Source organism: Zingiber officinale, chromosome 9B (assembly GCF_018446385.1).
Source record: "Zingiber officinale cultivar Zhangliang chromosome 9B, Zo_v1.1, whole genome shotgun sequence".
In the NCBI taxonomy this organism is placed as follows: Eukaryota; Viridiplantae; Streptophyta; class Magnoliopsida; order Zingiberales; family Zingiberaceae; genus Zingiber; species Zingiber officinale.
The window spans coordinates 84,892,393-84,913,682 of NC_056003.1; positions in this window are offsets into that span (position 1 = coordinate 84,892,393).

Sequence of the window (21,290 nt, forward strand, 5' to 3'; positions counted from 1 at the left end):
GTTCACAGTTTGAAACCGCCAATTCATGGTTTGATTTATGGTTCACCACGGTTCAAGATTATTATATTAAAAAAATTTAAAATTACTTTAAAAAAGGGCTTGCACTTATTTAAGTTGCTTACGTATCCCCTTAGGGTATAGGGGAATCAAAGGCCACGTAGTTCTTTTATATTTTTATTCTTTTACATTGTCACTCACTTCCATTTCCCGTTCCTGTTGTATTCATTCCTTTAGTATCAAAATCTTCAACTTCGTCATCTGAAAGTTACATTCCTTGGATTCTTTTTTCGGTTCTAGTCTAATCGTCTAGTAATGCTTGGCTTCCAATGAATCGGGAGACAAAATTGATCGTCGCTCATCTAATATGTTGCCACAGGCACTGTGTGTCTGCTCCACAGCAACAGTTGACACTAGATAAGTTAAAATTTCTTTGGCGATCACGGAGAGGACGAGAAAGTTTTGAGCCTTCCGTGACCACCATTTTAAGATATTAAAATTTTCACTATCTGCTTCATTAAAATCAAAAGAAGCCATAAAATAATTCTCAGGTTCCTGTATGGAACTTGAGGATCCTCGTGGACATTTCTATTAGTGCAGTTTGCACTAACAGTCTAACTCAGGTTTTGATGAATGACAAGTAAGTTAAGTTAGGTTCTGTTGTAATCTAACCACTTGATTAAGTGTGCAGGGTAAGTCCAAATAGGTCAACGGACTGACCGGATATCTGGCAGAAAATTCAACTAGGTCAACGGGCCGAGCAGATAGTTGGTACGAAGTCCAGATATGTCAACGGGCTGACCGGATATCTAGCGAGAAGTCCAGTTAGGTCAACGAGCCGACCAGATAGCTGACATGAAATCTAGACAGGTCGACGGGCTGACCGATGTCTGGCAAAGTGGTAAGTAAAGGTAAGTTATTGAAGGAGAGTGACTAAGTGAGGACACATCCTGATTGAGGGGATAGTAGGGGTCGATCTAGTTTAGGTTTATTTAGGATACTTAAACTGAGACCCTGACTAGTTCCTGGTCCTGGGCGGACAAGAATTAATTACTACTCTTTATTATTGATTGTTAGAGTCCTAATACTTGTTTTGCAGATTATTTGGACTAACGTTGTTTTGTAGAAAAAAGAGGAGCAAACTTACCTTTAGATGTATAGTGTCCGAAGGCGTCTTTAAGCAGTGAAGGCGCCTTCTACTATTCATAGAAGGCGCATTCCATGGTAATGGAAGGTACCTTCCGCAGGATGAAATTTTGACCTCGTCATGGATAAGTGCCGGGTTGTTCGGGATCGAATTTGCCAAGTTGAAGGCACCTTCAACTGCTATAGAAGGCGCCTTTCATGACTTATGTAAGTGGGTCTCGAGAAGGCTTCAACACAGAACACATATATGAGCTACTACACATTCGATTGGGCCTCTGACTGCTCCCGCTTCCTGCTGCTACTCTAGAAAGTTTGTTTGCCTTCGAGCTATGCTTCTAGGATGTCCAAATCTATTGGTACCCCAAGGTAGTTTTGATGTGATCAAACAAGTTAAGTTAGATCCTGTTGTGTTTAACCTTGTGTCTAAGTGTGCAAGAACTTAGGAGTACAATAAGTCGAGCGAAAGACGCAGCTAGCGAGAAGGACAACACGAGAGAGAGCCAATGGGCTTGGTACGTCTGGAGGACGAGGTGCTGCGGAAGAGTATATTGGCGGATGAGAAGGAAGCAAGCAGCGATTTCGGGGGACAAGAAGCCGGAGTGGAAGTTTGCTTGACAAGGCCGGAAGTTGGGTTCGGGTGAGCCATATTCCGGATGGTCGAAATCACACAAGCGAGTAGAGTCAGAGAAGAAGACTTGGACCGATGTGAGCGAAACCGGAGTAGGAGTCCGGGACCAAAATTCAACAAAAGATGATTTTTGGCCCTAGGATGCTCAGACCTGGTCGGGGCACCCGTACTGGGGGCGCCTGGAACCCAATTCTTAGCCAATTCGACGTGACATTTGAATGTTGCATTAAGGATAAAGTTTTATCTCATTCCAGGCACCTGGAACCCTTCCAGGTGCCCTAAGTAGGGCCATATAAGTAGCCCTGCTCCCAGAAGCTAAGAATAACAAGAATTACAAAGTAACAACACTTGTGCTTGAGTTAATTGTCTGAGTTTAGCTTTTTGATTCTGTGAGTTCATTGCTGTAAGAGGCTTCTCTGCCTAGAGGAGATTTTTAGTGCGCTTTTTCATCTGCCTTGGATTAATAACCTCCCCAGTTGTAACCTAGTAAATGAAACATCCCGTAACCAACCCTCAAGTTTTTTTTTTTATAGTGCATCACCCACCGAACACAAACCAAGCGTATACTTATGACACGATACCAAATCAAACATTCTGTTTTATCAAAAATAAAAACCAACATCTCTCACAAGGTATGACAAATAAAATTTCAAATCAAAACCCATGACCTCTCCGTAGCAAAGCCCCTTCCCGTGAAGCACATAAACTCAGCACTCCTAATATCCGGACAACGCCATGCGTCCATCTCGCCTCCTCGCCTACTCCGTCCGTAGGCCCTCCGCCGTGTCCGGAGACACATCCTCACCTGTAATGTAGGCATCATGAGTCTATAACCCAGCAAGTATAATCTCATGTGATGGAACATGATATCCAAAAAGTAGTAGAGATAGGAGTTAAATGATAAAAAAAAAACATATTTAAAAAGGGGTGTATAATAGAGAAGGAAGATGCGGTAAATAAAGTTCCTACACAGCTAAATAAGATGAATATGTCACATATCCGGTAACCACAGTTAGAGCCAGTCAATCCAGTCCCATGATCCTAGAGGTACCTCCTAAAGAACATGCAGTCATATAGCCGAAGCTAACATAAATTCCAGTATCAGTCAAGTTTGGATGGGCCCTCCCCGGAGCTCATCCCGGGTCACCAATCCCGTACTGCTACCACATATGCACATATTCAACCAACTAGCCACATAAAACTTATTCTACTCATATCATAAACATAACAAAAATTCAGGTCATCATATATTGTAAACTTGTCAATTTACCATATCCATTCGTAGTTCAACCTACACATACCATAGGAGGGTTTATGAACAGAAACCGATATTAATTTGTACAAAACTGATAAATGGCAATAGGTATTAATTTGCAACAAGACTGGTAATTGGCAACTAAGCTTATATTACAAAACTAACAGCTTAAGTGAAAAGAAGTCGATACCCATGGAATGTTTCAAACCGTTTGCACACAAGAAAACCCAACAGAATCAAATCTCAAAAGAAAACTTGCTAACTAACTATTAGATCCAATAATCATCACGAAACAAAACACCTCCACTAATAAATCAACAAAGATCTTCCTACAACATTATAAGAATGAACCAACAGTACCGCAAGTTATTCACAAATCTTCGAATCAGAACCTGTAACAACAATTTGCAACAGAGCAGGGTATTGAGTAAATTTGTCCAAAAATTTTAAAGAGGAACCCAAGCCACAGAACTCACGAAACCAATTCCAAATCTTCACGAAAAACCTCAGCCGAATCCAAAACTCCAATCAGAGCTCAAATCACACAATTACCTCTATATGACATTAACGCAAACAGGTAGCGCACAACTCACCAACACTTGTTCATCACGAAGAAAATACACAACTCAAACTCGAACTCCAATTCATCGGACTCCAGTCAAAACTTCCAGTAGAACGCACTGTAGAATTCAACCTCAACACAACAGAAATCACTGTCGAACATTTCGAAATCATATGTGGATCGAGCTGAAGCCTTCGACCGAAACCTCCAGCAAGAATACTTCTCCTCAGAGGAGAAGTAAATCCATAGCGTCTACAAAGAACAACCAATCGAATGCTTTCACAAGGGAAAACACAATCGGAAGCATCTACAAGAGGAAAGAAAACTATCGAACGCGACTACAAGAGAAACAAAATAGAACACCTCCGGGAAACCAATCAGAACGTTTACAAGAAAAAAAACCCAATCAACAATCCATACCAAACCTCATTTCCCTTAGGTTTTCCACGTCTCCATACCTTACGGATCTCAGATTATCACAGGTAGATACACTTGCCTCTTTCTTCTTCGTCTCGCCTCCACTCATCCTCGCGTTGTTCCCCGTCAGCTGTGGCGCCGCCTGCGAAACTCAGCTAGGCAGTGAAATGGCTCGACGAGTGGCTCTGTCGACTCGGGAAGGATGGAAAGAAGAGAAGGGTCGGTGGAATTCGGCAGGGAGATGTGACGAGAAAATGAACAGTGAGCTCTTATAGTTAGGTCATGTTCACATTAGGTAGGGGGATTAAGGTTAATCATCTCCTAATTACATAAAGTACCATATATTTTCCCTAAACTTCGTTTCCTATTCCCCCTTAATCATATTGGCCAAGTACATTTAAATTCCGAAAAACCCTCAGAATTCCTAAATTTCCATAATTTTATTTCTCTTTGTTACGCTCATGCGATCCTAACGAGTTATATATATATATATATATATATATATATATATATATATATATATATATATATATATATATATATATATATATTATTATTATTATTATTATTATGATCTATAGTAAGCTTCTTAACCAACGCTTAGGGAGACCTTACAGTAAATCTGTTGAGTCTTGTGTTTTTAGTTAGTTTATTATTATTTCTATGTTTATGCAAGTGTTTTAATTAAGTTATAAGTTCAACAAAGGTCTTTTTGTTTTGTTTTTGTGCAGGGGCTATTCACCCCCTCTCTAGCTGATCGCCAAGGGTCCTAGCAAGTAGTATCAGAGCCATCCCGTTTTAGGAGGACTAACCGCCAAACGAAGCACATGAGATGACGGGATCGAGTATCTACCCACCAGTATTTGAGGGGGAGTTCACTTTTTAGAAACGTCGGATGGAGGTATATTTTAAAATCAATTTTAATATTTCACTAACAATTAAGTATGGTTTTGATATGCCCAAAAGCAAAGAAGGAAAAGAAATTGAGAAGCATTGATAGACTAAAAAGCAACACAATAACTTCATGGCTAACGGTAAGGCTGAATTCCACCTTTTGAGCATTTTACTTGCACAAGATGTCAACAGAATAAGCAATTATGAGAATGCGAAAGAACTTTGGGAAAAGTTCTTAAAGCTCTACGAAGAACCAAAAGTAGCCGAATCCAACTCCTCGATGAACTCTGAGTCGTTATCAGAAGCAGAAAATGAGGAAATTGCCGAAGCTGCTCTCATAGCCAAGTACCTACCTGAAGATATAGAAAGTTCTCCAGAAATGATCATTAAGAGTATCAATGAAGGGGGAGCAACGTCGGAGGAAAGCAACTCTATAGGGGGAGCATCAGAAGTCGACAAGGTAAGTCAGGTACGGTCTCTACCTCCTGACCAATGGTTTAATTTTATAAAAATATTATCAAAAGATTCTTGTAAATCAGAGACAAAAAATAGAAAATTATTAACAGAGAATAATGAGTTAAAAAGAACTCTAGCAACAACTTGTCGATTAGAGGATTTCGACAAACTAAAAATAGAAAATGAAATGTTAAAGGAACATATACAAACTTTAAAAAATTCTACATGTTCAAGATTCTCTGCTTCAAACTTTAGAAATTATTATAGACTAAAATGGAAATTTAAATATCACAATGAGAAAATAAAAAAAACTTAAAATTTTCATGTTAATCCAGTAGAAAGGAATCTATTTTGGATTCCAATATCATGCTTGGATTATTTTTTTGCAATTGATTTTTTTTTAAACTACAAAATTCCTTCTGAGTCTGATTATTATTCGAAATTAATTTGATCCCATTTTTTTTTTTTTGAGAAAGAGGAATTCAATATTCATCTATAGAAAAATCTCAATATTTGAATTTTGTTATTCAAAATTTTCAAGAGTTATCCCTGCTGACTAAGAATTTTTTTTTGAAATTTTTTTGAGTTATTTATCTAAATAAAATTTTTTAAAGAATTTTTAAATTATAAATCTTGAAAATGTATTTTCTTTTGTCAAAATACATGCTCTATACATTTTTAAGAAAATATTTCAAGATTTCTAAAATTATTTTAAGGGTTTCAATTTCGATTTTTTTCTCCTAGACTTATGTTTAAAATTCACCAATTTTTTTTTAAAGTCATTTTAACCATATAAATTCAGAATTTTGTTTGTTAATAGACTTAAAATTCTTGACAAGTTGCCCTTAGAATTTTGAAGTACCTCACTTTTTTATGTGATCAAAGGGGGAGAAGGGAAGATTAAGTCTAGGGGGAGGTAGTTTAAACTTTTTCAATTTTTACACTTTATTGTAAAATTTATTTCTTTTACTTTATGTTGGTTTACCCTAACTTAATCTGAGTTGCTCACATCAAAAAAGGAGAGATTGTTGGTATCCCAAGGTAGTTTTGATGTGATCAAACAAGTTAAGTTATGTCCTATTGTATTTAACCCTGTGTCTAAGTGTGCAGGAACTTAGGAGCACAGGAAGTCGAGTGAAAGACGCAACTATCGAGAAAGACGGCACGGGAGAGAGCCGACGGGCTTGGTGCATCTGAGGGACAAGGTGCTATGTACGCTGGCGGACGAGAAGGAAGCAAGCAGTGATTCCGAGGGATGAGAATCCGAAGTGAAAGTTTGCTTGAGAAGGCTGGAAGTTGGGTTCGGGTGAGCCCTATTCCGGAAAGCCGAAATCAGCCAAGCAAGCAGAGCCAGAGGGGAAGACTCGGACTGATGCGAGGCTAATTATTGGCCTCGGGGCGCTCGGACCTGGTTGGGGCGCCCGGACCAGTTCAGGGCGCTCGGACTCCGGGCTCCCAGAACCCAATTCTTAGCCAATTCGACGTGACATTTGAACGTTGTGTCAAGGATAAAATTTTATCCCATTCCAAGCACCAGATGTTAGCTAGAGCCCTAGAGCCAATCATTTGATGATTGTATTTTGGACTTGTTGTATCATATTCTATATAAATAAAAGGCATTTGTTTTGGTTATTATACTTACTTGTATTGGTGCCAGATAAACTAAGTATAATAGCGTCCTTGAGTAGAAGGTTCTCACCTATATCAATCGGTTAGTTGAACCGATAGTGAGATGATATAGGGAACACTACTCTTAATCATTCCTAGTCGAGTATTAACATTCAGGGACAATGTTAATGCAATAAGACTAGCATGTAGGTCAACTCGATGACTTGATCTCACAAGTCATGGATATAGAGATATCAAGTTGACACATGGGTATGCATTAGAGAATGTATACTGAATGACCCTCCATGAGAAAGTATCATGGATCGTTATATGAGTGTCATATACTTTCTCATGTGGCTATTAGTATGACTACTAGTCCTTAGACCTGAAGTCACCATGGATCCCTATATAAGGAGTTATGTACTTTGGTTTCGTCAAACGTCACCCGTAACTGGGTGGACTATAAAGGCGATTACTGGGTATGTAACGAATTATGCAGAGGGATGTGAGTGATGTAGATGGGATCTATCCCTCCTATATGACGGGAGTGACATCGATATTCTTGATAGAGTGAGACCACGAAGTGTATGGTCATACCCAAATGAGTCAATATAAGATATTGAGCTCATTTGATTGAGTGAGTCTACTTGGAGTTCAAGATTTAGATTGGTCAGAGGATGGCACGGTCTATGCCTCACATTGATCAATCTAGATGTCTAGGATAGAAGGACACTTGTCATATATTGTGAGGAGTCACAATTAGTAGTCACAAGGGGATGTTGGATCTCAACATTCTTGTAACTTGGGTAGCAATGATGTATTGCTAGATGCCGCTCATTGCTTATGTTTTAAAGGAGTTTAGAAACATTGCCAACGTTACAAGAACCTATTGGGTCACACACAAAGAACAAGTGGATGGAGATTAGGTTCATATGATGAACCAATTGGATTAGGTTCATATGATGCACCAAAGATTGGATTCAAATTAGACTTATTGAGTTAGACTCAATTAGATTCAATTGTTGAATGAGTCTAATTTAAATTTGATTCATTAAGTCAATTTATATTAATGAATTGAGATTCATTAAATTGAAATTGACTTGAATCAAAGGTTGGATTTAACTCAACAAGGAAGAGAATTGGTCAATTTGACTTGACCAAATGGAAGTTGAAACATCAAGTTTGACTTGATGCATTGCCACATCATGAAGGTTGACTCATCCTACATGGCATGACTAACCTTGCCACATCATCTCCACCTCATGAGGTGTGCCACCTCATGGAGGTTACAACACCTCCCATTCCATTTAATGTGGCCGGCCACATTAAATGAGGGAGTTATGAATGTGTGGCCGACCACACTAAAGGATGAGAAGGTTTTCATTTAGTGTAATTGATGTGTGGTAATTGTCTCATCTTCTTCCTTGCTTCTTCCTTCTCTTCTCTTGTGGTTGCCGAGAGCTTTTGATGAAAAGAGAAGGTGGTTGAGTGGGTTTCAACACAAAGGAAGGGTAAAGGTCACAAAGGAGGATACTACTTCTTGAGTGCAAGAGATTCTTTTGCATCCTCTCTTTTTCTTCCTTTCAAATCCTACCCGAGAGCCCTAGAAAGTGCTAGCACACTTGGGGTACTCTCTTCTCCATCCTTGTGTGTTAGAGAACATACCTTGTTCGTGTGGATATCACTAGAGAGTTGTCTACGTTGACAACTTCGAGATCCAACGTACCTTGGACTTGCGGGATTACGAAAAGGGCACGCATCGAAGGTATATAACTCTTATCTACTGTAGATCTGGAGTGTGAAACTCGTATTCGTAGTTTTAGAAATTTTTCTTTGCACGGATCCGTTGGCTTTGGGGCTTTCGGGGTTTCCGCGACGTAAAAACGCGATTTTCGCGGCCCGAAAAACCCAACAGTGGTATCAGAGCCACGTGCAAAGACGAATACGAGTTTATTTTGTGTTTTATGAAAACTTTTCAGTTCTATAATATTCTGTAAATTTAGGTTTTTTATAGTTTTTATGGTTAATTTTCTCGTAGAAGCGAAGCACAAGTGTTTCGGCGCTTGTAGGCTTCCGCTACCGGGAAGATTTTTCTAAAACGGCCAAGTTTCGCCCCAAAACTTTTTGGGACAGCGGGATAAGGCGCTGTTAGATCGCAATGGAACCCTCGCGATGGTTAGATCGCGGGTAGGGGCGCTGCCCCTGGCCCCGCAAGGGGATTCGTTCCGCGATTGCGCCCGAAAACCGCTAAACGGAACCGCCGGGAAATTGTACTCGTAAAAATTGTAAAAATTATAGAAAAATTACAGAAAATTATAGAAATATATAATTTTGAATTATATATTATTTTTGTGATAGTCATGGCCCAAAGACCCAATTCGATTGGATTATTCGTGTTGTAATTCATAATACAGCCTGCGAGCCGTGATGTGATGTGCGTGTTGTATGTTTTTATTTTTTCGCGACCTGCGCGTCATGCCTTTTTCTTTTATTCTTGTTGTAAATTAGATTTAGACTCGAATATAACTCGAGTTTCAAAATGTAATGTAAATTTTGAAGCGGTGGAAGGTCCACTCGAGACGGAGTTACGAGGAGGGCGCGAGCAACATGAGGTGGTCAAAGGAAGGAGCTTGAGAAGCTGTTGACCTTAGGTTGACCATCCGATCATCTCATTGGCTTGAGAAGATCGTAGTAGGGCCATGACATAGTCACAAAAATATTTGATTAATTATTTAATTAATTGTTATGTGTGTATGTGATGCATGCTAGTTAATTGAGTAATTAATTAGTGCCTTACGATTAGATTAGATCTAAGTCGTGCACATGATGCACCCTTCGATTAGATTAGATCTATCGAGTATATGATACACATCATCGTTTAGATTAGATCTAAATCACGTCAACTCGTAATGCCTACCATGCCGTGATACCTACCACTACCTCGATCGCATGTTGTTGTTGAATCTGCCAAAGCAGAGCAACACATACTATCTTGGTAGGGTACGGAGGGACAATCTTGGTCCCGCCTATCAATGCATGGGTGAGTACAACTCAATTAGATTGAGTATTCCTAGTTAACTCGGTTGGATCGAGTATAACTATAGGCATTCATCCAACGGTTGGTAAGATAGGTCAAAATCACATATATATTAACTCTCGGGCGTATTAGCCAAAGCTAACTCGAGTTTTAATATCAATGCGGATCTTGATCCTATAAACAAGAGTTGCAAAGAGATGTAATTGGTAATCGTTACCTACCGATCATACTAAAACTTGGGCGTATTAGCCAAAGCTAACTCAAGGGTTAGTATGATGTGGATCTTGTCCCACATGAATTATAGAATTCAGTGGGAGCATCATTTAGTTAAAGGCCTAATTAAATGATTAAGAATATGATACTTATTTCTGCATTTATTTCTGTTGTAGATTACCATGACGTCGAATACGAACACCTTCTCCCTGCGATCTGTCCTTAAGAAGGACAAGCTCAATGGAGCAAATTTCCTGGACTGGTACAGGAACCTGAGAATAGTTCTCACCCAAGAACGTAAACTGTACGTTCTGGAGCAGCCCATTCCGGAGGCTCCTCCTGCCACTACCACGCGAGCAGACCGAGATGCTTACAAGAAGCATCAAGATGACACATTAGATGTGTCTTGTCTTATGCTTGCGACCATGAACTCTGAGCTTCAGAAGCAACATGAGTTGATGGGCGCTTACGATATGGTTGAACATCTTTGTCACCTATATCAAGAACAAGCAAGGCACTGGAAGAGGAACTCCAAAGAATACCTGGAAGATCTTAAGAAGAAGAATAAGATTTCTACTTCAGGTATACATGTTATAGAAGTCAACCTCTCTATTTCTTCATCGTGGGTATTAGATACCGGATGTGCTTCGCACATTTGTACTAATGTACAAGTGCTGAGAAATAGCAGGGCATTGACGAAGGGTGAGATAGACCTACGAGTAGGCAATGGAGCACGAGTTACTACTATTGCTGTAGGAACTTACCATCTATCTCTACCCTCTGGGCTTGTACTAGAATTAGATGATTGTTGTTATGTGCCTGCCTTGACTAAGAACATAATTTCAGTTTCTTGTTTGGACAAGAAAGGATTTTCGTTTACAATAAAGAACAAATGTTGTTCCATCTATTTAAACGATATGTTCTATTGTAGTGCACCTCTGATCAACGGACTCTACATTCTAGACCTTGAAAGCCCCATCTATAACGTAAATACCAAGAGGTTCAAGTCAAATGACATGAACCAAACCTATCTCTGGCACTGTCGCTTAGGTCATATAAATGACAAGCGCTTATCCCAACTCCATAAGGATGGTTTGCTGGACTCATTTGATTTTGAATCATATGAGATATGTGAGTCATGCCTACGAGGCAAGATGACCAAGACTCCCTTTAGTGGGCACAGCGAGAGAGCGACTGATTTGTTAGGACTCATACATAGTGATGTATGTGGCCCTTTCAATGTCGCTGCTAGAGGCGGTTATAGGTACTTCATCACATTTACTGATGACTTCAGTAGATATGGTTATGTGTACTTGATGACACATAAGTCTGAATCCTTTGAAAAGTTCAAAGAATTCAAGAATGAAGTACAGAACCAGCTTGGCAAGAGTATTAAGATACTTCGATCAGATCGAGGTGGAGAATACCTTAGCCATGAGTTTCGTGACTACCTAGCTGAGTGTGAGATTCTATCCCAACTCACTCCTCCTAGAACACCACAGTGGAATGATGTATCCGAAAGGAGGAATCGTACCCTATTAGATATGGTACGATCTATGATGAGTCACACAGATCTTCCGACATACCTTTGGGGCTATGCTCTAGACACGGCAGCTTTTATACTCAACCGAGTTCCATCCAAGGCCGTGATAAAGACACCATATAGGATATGGACTGGGAGAGATGCCCAGGTGTCTTTCATGAGGATTTGGGGTTGTGAGGCTTACGTTAGACGTCAAGTCTCAGACAAATTAGGACCCAAATATAACAAGTGTTACTTTATTGGATATCCCAAGGAAACTAAGGGATATTACTTCTACATTCCCAGTCAGCACAAGGTAGTTGTGGCAAAGACTGGGGTCTTTCTAGAAAGGGACTTTGTTTCTAGAAAGACTAGTGGGAGCGCGTTCGATCTTGAAGAAGTTCAAGATGCGAACAATAGCACTGAAGCCTCGATGGAAATTGAACTGGAACCACAAAGTGTTGTGGATGATGTTGTTCCACAAGGAGTTGAGGAACAACAACCAGTTCAAGTAGACATACCTCTTCGCAGGTCTGATAGGGTACGTCGTCAGCCTGAGAGATACTCATTTCTCTTGTCTGACCATGATGACATTGTGCTCATAGAGGATGAGCCTACCACCTATCAAGAAGCTGTGATGAGACCAGATTCCGAGAAATGGCTAGAGGCCATGAGATCCGAAATGGAATCCATGTACACCAACCAAGTATGGACTTTGGTTGATCCACCTGAAGGGGTAAAACCTATAGGGTGTAAGTGGGTCTTTAAGAGAAAGACTGACATGGATGGACTTATCTATAAGGGTTTCTTGGTAGCTAAAGGTTTCAAGTAGATTCATGGTATTGACTATGATGAAACCTTTTCTCCAGTAGCGATGTTTAAGTCCATTCGGATCATGCTTGCTATTGCAGCTTACCACGATTACGAGATCTGGCAGATGGATGTCAAAACCGCGTTTCTGAATGGAAACCTACTCGAGGATGTGTATATGACACAACCTGAGGGTTTTGTAGATCCACAACATACTAGCAGAGTATGCAAGCTACACAGGTCCATTTATGGACTAAAGCAAGCTTCTCGGAGCTGGAATCTTCGATTCGATGATGCAATAAAACAGTTTGGTTTCATCAAGAACGAAGATGAGCCTTGTGTCTACAAGAAGGTTGTAGGGGATATAGTTGTCTTCCTCATATTGTATGTGGATGACATACTACTCATTGGGAAGGACATCCCTATGCTTCAGTCTGTCAAGACCTGGCTAGGGAGTTGCTTCTCAATGAAGGACTTAGGTGAGGCATCCCGCATTCTAGGGATACAGATCTATAGAGATAGATCTAAGAGATTGCTTGGCCTAAGTCAGAGTACATACATTGACAAGGTACTCCTTCGGTTTGCCATGCAGAGCTCCAAGAAGGGATTTTTGCCGATGTCACATGGCGTGAGTCTTTCGAAGACTCAGGGTCCCTCTTCTAGAGAGGAGAGAGACCGCATGGATCAAATCCCTTATGCTTCAGCCATAGGATCGATCATGTACGCCATGCTATGTACTCGACCTGATGTCTCGTATGCTTTGAGCATGACGAGCAGATACCAGTCAGATCCAGGTGAAAGTCACTGGATAGCGGTCAAGAATATTCTTAAGTACTTAAGAAGGACTAAAGAATATTTCTTGATATATGGAGACGATGATGAGCTAGCTGTAAAGGGTTACAGTGATGCTAGCTTCCAGACTGACCAGGATGATTATCGATCGCAGTCAGGGTTCATGTTTAGCATAAATGGTGGTGCTGTGAGCTGGAAGAGTTCGAAGCAGAACACAGTAGCTGATTCTACGACAGATGCCGAGTATATTGCTGCATCAGAGGCAGCAAAGGAGGCAGTTTGGATTCGTAAGTTCATCACTGAACTTGGGGTGGTTCCTAGCATTGCTGACCCTATTGAGCTCTATTGTGACAACAATGGAGCTATAGCACAGGCGAAGGAACCTCGCTCACACCAGCGGACCAAACATATACTACAGCGCTTCCATCTCATTCGAGAGATCATCGAGAGAGGAGATGTGAAGATTTGCAGAGTACCTACAGAGGCTAACATCGCAGATCCCTTGACCAAGGCTTTGGCACAGAGGAAGGATGATGGTCACACTAGGTCATTAGGGCTTAGAGCCTACACTGATTGACACTAGTGCTAGTGGGAGATTGTTAGCTAGAGCCCTAGAGTCAATCATTTGATGATTGTATTTTGGACTTGTTGTATCATATTCTATATAAATAAAAGGCATTTGTTTTGGTTATTATACTTACTTGTATTGGTGCCAGATAAACTAAGTATAATAGCGTCCTTGAGTAGAAGGTTCTCACCTATATCAATCGGTTAGTTGAACCGATAGTGAGATGATATAGGGAACACTACTCTTAATCATTCCTAGTCGAGTATTAACATTCAGGGACAATGTTAATGCAATAAGACTAGCATGTAGGTCAACTCGATGACTTGATCTCACAAGTCATGGATATAGAGATATCAAGTTGACACATGGGTATGCATTAGAGAATGTATACTGAATGACCCGCCATGAGAAAGTATCATGGATCGTTATATGAGTGTCATATACTTTCTCATGTGGCTAGTAGTATGACTACTAGTCCTTAGACCTGAAGTCACCATGGATCCCTACATAAGGAGTTATGTACTTTGGTTTCGTCAAACGTCACCCGTAACTGGGTGGACTATAAAGGCGATTACTGGGTATGTAACGAATTATGCAGAGGGATGTGAGTGATGTAGATGAGATCTATCCCTCCTATATGACGGGAGTGACATCGATATTCTTGATAGAGTGAGACCACGAAGTGTATGGCCATACCGAAATGAGTTAATATAAGATATTGAGCTCATTTGATTGAGTGAGTCTACTTGGAGTTCAAGATTTAGATTGGTCAGAGGATGACACGGTCTATGCCTCACATTGATCAATCTAGATGTCTAGGATAGAAGGACACTTGTCATATATTGTGAGGAGTCACAATTAGTAGTCACAAGGTGATGTTGGATCTCAACATTCTTGTAACTTGGGTAGCAATGATGTATTGCTAGATGCCGCTCATTGCTTATGTTTTTAAAGGAGTTTAGAAACATTGCCAACGTTACAAGAACCTATTGGGTCACACACAAAGAACAAGTGGATGGAGATTAGGTTCATATGATGAACCAATTGGATTAGGTTCATATGATGCACCAAAGATTGGATTCAAATTAGACTTATTGAGTTAGACTCAATTAGATTCAATTGTTGAATGAGTCTAATTTAAATTTGATTCATTAAGTCAATTTATATTAATGAATTGAGATTCATTAAATTGAAATTGACTTGAATCAAAGGTTGGATTTAACTCAACAAGGAAGAGAATTGGTCAATTTGACTTGACCAAATGGAAGTTGAAACATCAAGTTTGACTTGATGCATTGCCACATCATGAAGGTTGACTCATCCTACATGGCATGACTAACCTTGCCACATCATCTCCACCTCATGAGGTGTGCCACCTCATGGAGGTTACAACACCTCCCATTCCATTTAATGTGGCCGGCCACATTAAATGAGGGAGTTATGAATGTGTGGCCGACCACACTAAAGGATGAGAAGGTTTTCATTTAGTGTAATTGATGTGTGGTAATTGTCTCATCTTCTTCCTTGCTTCTTCCTTCTCTTCTCTTGTGGTTGCCGAGAGCTTTTGATGAAAAGAGAAGGTGGTTGAGTGGGTTTCAACACAAAGGAAGGGTAAAGGTCACAAAGGAGGATACTACTTCTTGAGTGCAAGAGATTCTTTTGCATCCTCTCTTTTTCTTCCTTTCAAATCCTACCCGAGAGCCCTAGAAAGTGCTAGCACACTTGGGGTACTCTCTTCTCCATCCTTGCGTGTTAGAGAACATACCTTGTTCGTGTGGATATCACTAGAGAGTTGTCTACGTTGACAACTTCGAGATCCAACGTACCTTGGACTTGCGGGATTACGAAAAGGGCACGCATCGAAGGTATATAACTCTTATCTACTGTAGATCTGGAGTGTGAAACTCGTATTCGTAGTTTTAGAAATTTTTCTTTGCACGGATCCGTTGGCTTTGGGGCTTTCGGGGTTCCGCGACGCGAAAACGCGGTTTTCGCGGCCCGAAAAACCCAACACCAGAAACCCTTCCAGGGGCCCCGAGCATAGCTATATAAGCAGCTCTGTTCCTAGAAACTAAGAATAACAAAAATTACAAAGTAACAACACTTTTGCTTGAGTTTGTCTGAGTTTAGCTTTATGATTCAGTGCGTTCATTGCTATAAGAGGCTTCTCTACCCAGAGGAGATTTTTAGTGCGCATTTTCATCTATCTTGGATTAACAACCTCCCTGGTTGTAACCAAGTAAATCTGTTGAGCCTCGCTTTTTTAGTTTATTATTATTTCTATATTTATGCATGTGTTTTAATTAAGTTATAAGTTTGAGAAAGGTCTTTTTGTTTTGTTTTTGTGCAGGGGCTATTCACCCCCTCTAGCCGGCCGCCAAGGGTCCTAACAAAATCTTCTCCGGCAGACCGACAACAACACACCGATCTCTCTAATTTTTTGGTAATTTTTTTATTAGTGTTGTACTCTTAATTCTACTGCTTTAAAAGGGAAGTGTAGGTTTTTACACTATCCCTATTATTGTATTCGATTTCCTCTTCCGGAGGTACCGGAAGAGACTTTTAGTGGATTACCCATCGATAGGTCTGCGGGACTTGGGTCTTGGAGTAGGAGTCGCCGAAGGATCCAAACCAAGTAAAGCGACTCTGTTTTCTGGTGTTCTTTGTTCTCTCTTTCTCATTTCTTTTTCTGCTGCGTACTTTAAATTTTAAAAGAAAAGACGAGTTTTTGAAAATCATGTGATTCACCCCCTCCCCTCATTGTGTATCGATCTAACAAGTGGTATCAGAGCAAGTTTTGCTCTGAATTGGTGCAATCACCAATCAAGCCGGGGGAATTTTTTTTAGATATCTTCGTTTTTGCATTCTATTTGAATTGGTAAAACTTTACCTATTCGGATAATTTTTAATTCAATTTTAGCTTGAAGTTGGTGCAACACCTCTCAAGTTCTTTTATATATTTTTTTATCTCAAACTCTGCTAATCCAAGACCAAGTCTTGACACCTCTTTTTAATTTTCTATCTGCAACTGTGCTCAAAACAAAGGATACGACACCATTCATCCTCCCCTCTTCAATGGTGATGACTTTCAATATTGGAAGAAGTGGATGGAGGTGTACTTAAAAACATGCTTCGACTAGTGGTTCAGCATCACCAAAGGGTACAAGGCACCAATGGACAACACCAGAATTCCAATGGACCCAGAAAATTAGAATCCAGAAATAAAGAAAAAAACATAAATTGACTTCAAGGCCCTCAACACAATCCAGTGTGGGCTAACAAAAGAAGAGCTGAATCACGTTGGCCCTCACAAAAATGCCAAAGAGCTATGAGAGAAACTCATAGAACTACACGAGGGGACCAATGACGCAAAGGTAATGAAAAGAGACTTATATCTAAATAAATTGTTTAATATAAATTAGAGCTACACGAACAGACTAACGCCAAAACTGAGAAAGGTATTGCTCTTGTTGTAGGAATGTCGAAAGAAAAATCCAGGACCTAGCCGGAACCTGAAGTTGAGTTTAACCTAGACAGAGCCAGACGATGAAGAATACCTGGTGAACTTGATAAGGAAAATGTTCACCAGGAGAAAGAAGTGTTGGTTGCTATACCCGGAGACCGCTCTAGTTCCCCTGTACAAAAATTTTGTACAAGCATAGAACTTTCCTAGCTACCCTTGTGCTCTACTGAAGTTCAACTTGGATTGCAAATAGAACTTAACATTATTAATCCAAGTTGTCCTTCAGAGGTTAAATTTGGATTGGGAACGATGCTTAACATTCTTATTCCAAATTTAACCGATGTGTTCTTCTTAAGTTAAACCATATTACAGAAGTTGATCAAATATCCATTTCAAGGATCGACTTCCAGGTCAAACGTGGTGAGACACATGATCTTCTTGGGTATGGGAGCATCCACCACTGCTTAGACAAAGCCTTTCAAAGAAATCGGATATTTAAACTTCTTAAGTAACCTAGGTTTAACTACGAAGATCTCAATAGAAGCACAATATCGAAACATGAAATCGAAACAAAAAATTGATTACAAAAATGATAACTAAAAGACCGATAGCCTCTTGTGTTTGGGTTTTCAAGATCTATACAAAAGATGAACTAGTTATGATACGGAATTAAATAACTAGTTATACATTTTGTAGCTTATAGAGCTCACAATCTTCTATTGTATTCCTCTTCTTATCTCAGACGTCGTGTGGGCGACGATCTACCAAGACGAGACTCCACCAAAACCTTCTTCTTCCTTTCAAGTTTCGGCCACCAACAATCTCCTAGAGATGAATAACTTCGGCCACCAACCAAGCTCCAAGGGATGCTAAGAAACAATACCTCCTATCTCTTCTTCTTCCTCTAACAAGATCCTACCACCAACAACTCCTTGAGATGCGATGCCGCCGGCCACCAAGGAAGAAGAATAGGGGAAGAAGAGGGCCGGCCACCACCAAGGAAGAGAGGAGAGGAATAATAGATGTGTTGTTGTGAGGTGAGGCACCTTTACCCTCTCTTTTATATTCCTTGGTCTTGGCAAATAAGGAAAGTTTTAAATATAATTAAAACTTCCTTATATTCTTTGCCAATGTCTAAGAAGGAAAATTTAATTAAAACTTCCCTATAAACTTTTAATGGTCGGCCCCTAGCTTGTTCTCCAAACAAGGAAAGTTTTAAACAAAAAATTAAAACTTCCTTAATTGTTTCCGATAAGAAATTTTAATTAAAAAATTTCTTTCTTTAAATCCCTTCATGGTTGGTTATAAAAGGAAAGTTTTATAAATTAAAATCTCTCTTTTAAAACATGTGGATGGTTACAAAAAGGAAAGTTTTATCAAAAATTAAAATCTTCCTTTAAACTACAAATAAGGAAATATATCAAACCTTTCTCTTAATCCTTTGTAGAAATCTATAAAAGGAAAGATTTATAATTTTAAAACTCTCTTTTAAAATCATGGCTTCCACATAAGGAAAAATTTAAAATTTATCAAAAAATTAAAATCTTCCTTTTAACTACAAATAAGGAAAGATATCAAACTTTTCTCTTAATCCTTTGTAGAAAGTTACAAAAGGAAAGATTTATAATTTTAAAACTCTCTTTCAATGTGAATGTGGTTGGCCACCCTTGCTTGGGCTCCAAGCTAGAGGCAGCCACAACTGAACCCATCTAACCTTGGATTGGTCGGCCCTAGCTTGGGCTCCAAGTTTGGATTGGCCGACCACCTTAAGGTGGGTAAGAAGTTGGGTTTGGTGGATATAAGACTTTATAAATAAGAGGCTACAATAGAGATCGAGAGGAGAAATTGGTTTTGGTCTCCCGATGAGCTTGAGCTTCCCGTGTTCGCCCCGAACACCCAACTCAAGTTCATCAATAATATCTCATTCTACTAAAGAATTATTATTGCACTACCGCACCAATCCCATATTACTATATGGGCTATTTCATATCATGAGTGTGTTAGTCTCCCTGTGTTTAAGATATCGAATGTCCATTAATTAAATGAGTCACTGAAAACTCACTTAATTAATATCTAGCTCCAAGAGTAGTACCACTCAACTTCATTGTCATGCCAGACTAGGTCTACCTACAGGGTTTACATGACGATCCTTATGAGCTCCTCAAGGGGGCATCATCAACTTAGATTACTATGACACAACTTCATTCTATAATCAATAACACACCATATAAATAATATCATTTCCTAACTTATTGGGCCTATTGATTTAACGAGCTAAATCACACCCTTTGATAAATCAAAGAAATAAATATTAAGTATACATGCTTGTTATTATATCATGATTAAGAGTACACACTTCCATAATAACAGAGGTATTGTTCTTTTATATAGTTAGTATAAAAAAATACTACCTCAAATGGTCCTGCTCAATACACTCATAGTGTACTAGTGTAATTTATTAGTCAAGATAAACTAATACCTAATTACACTACAACTACTCCAATGGTTTGTCCCATTCCATCTTGGTTGTGAACAACTGTTTATAATTTATAAGGAACTGATAATATGAACTTCTGTATGTTTCCTCACACCATGTTATCTTCAATATAAATTCAATGGACAACTATACTTCACATAAATGTAGACATTTGACCAATGTGATTCTTAAATATTTATACAAAAAGCTAGACTTTTAGTATACACTCTAACAATCTCCCACTTATACTAAAATACTATGTTGCCATATACCCTGCCATACATATGATTCCCAACCCTTCAACATGCCCATCAAAATCTCTTACCTTAAGGGCCTTAGTGAAAGGATCTCCCAGGTTATCATCTGATGCAATCTAGGCGGCAACAACTTCTCCTTGTTATACGATGTCTCGTATTGGGTGGTACTTGCGCTCTATGTGTTTACTTGCCTTATGGTCTCGTGGTTCCTTCGAGTTTGCTACTGCACTACTTATTATCACAATACACTGTAATAATTTTTAGGCAAACCAAGAATCACATCTAAGTCCATCATGAAGTTTCTGAGCCATACAACTTCTATGGCTTCCTCAGAGGCTGCCACATACTCAGCTTCTATGGTAGAGTCCAAAAAGCATCTATGCTTAACACTCCTCCATTGTTATGGCTTCACCTCCTAAAGCAAACACAAAACCTCGAGGTTGACTTACTATTGTCCCTTTCAGATTGGAAGTTGGAATCTGTGTAACCCACAGGGAGCATATCATCTGCCTTGTAAGCTAGCATATAATCTCTAGTCCCTCTAAGATACTTTAATATATGCTTTACGACAGTTCAGTGTCCCAGTCCTGGGTTACTTTGATATCTGCTAATCATTCCCATGGCAAAACAAATATCCGGTCTCGTTCACAACATACATTAGGCTCCCTACAGCTGAAGCATAAGGAACTGCCTTCATTTTTTCTATCTCTTTTGATGTCTTCGGAGACATCTCTTTAGATAGAGATACTCCATGCCCAAAAGGTAGAAAAACCTTTTATGGAGTCTTGCATGCTAAAATGAGCTAGATAGTATCGATATATGAAGCTCGGGATAAGCACAACATTCTTTTCTTGTGATCCCTTATTACTTTGATCCCGAGAATATGTGTGCATTCTCCCAAGTCCTTCATATCGAATTGCTTGGACAACCATACCCTTACTTCCAACAACACTTTGATATTGTTTCCAACTAACAAAAATGTCATCTACGTATAGTACAAGAAATACCACCACATTTCCATCACACTTCTTGTATACACAAGACTCATTCTGACATTGAATAAATCCATAGGTCTGGATTACTTCATTAAACCGGATGTTCCAAGACCTTGAAGCTTTGCTTCAGTCCATAAATAGACCGATTGAGCATACATACTAGATGCTCTTTGCCCTTTGCCCTTTGCAATGAA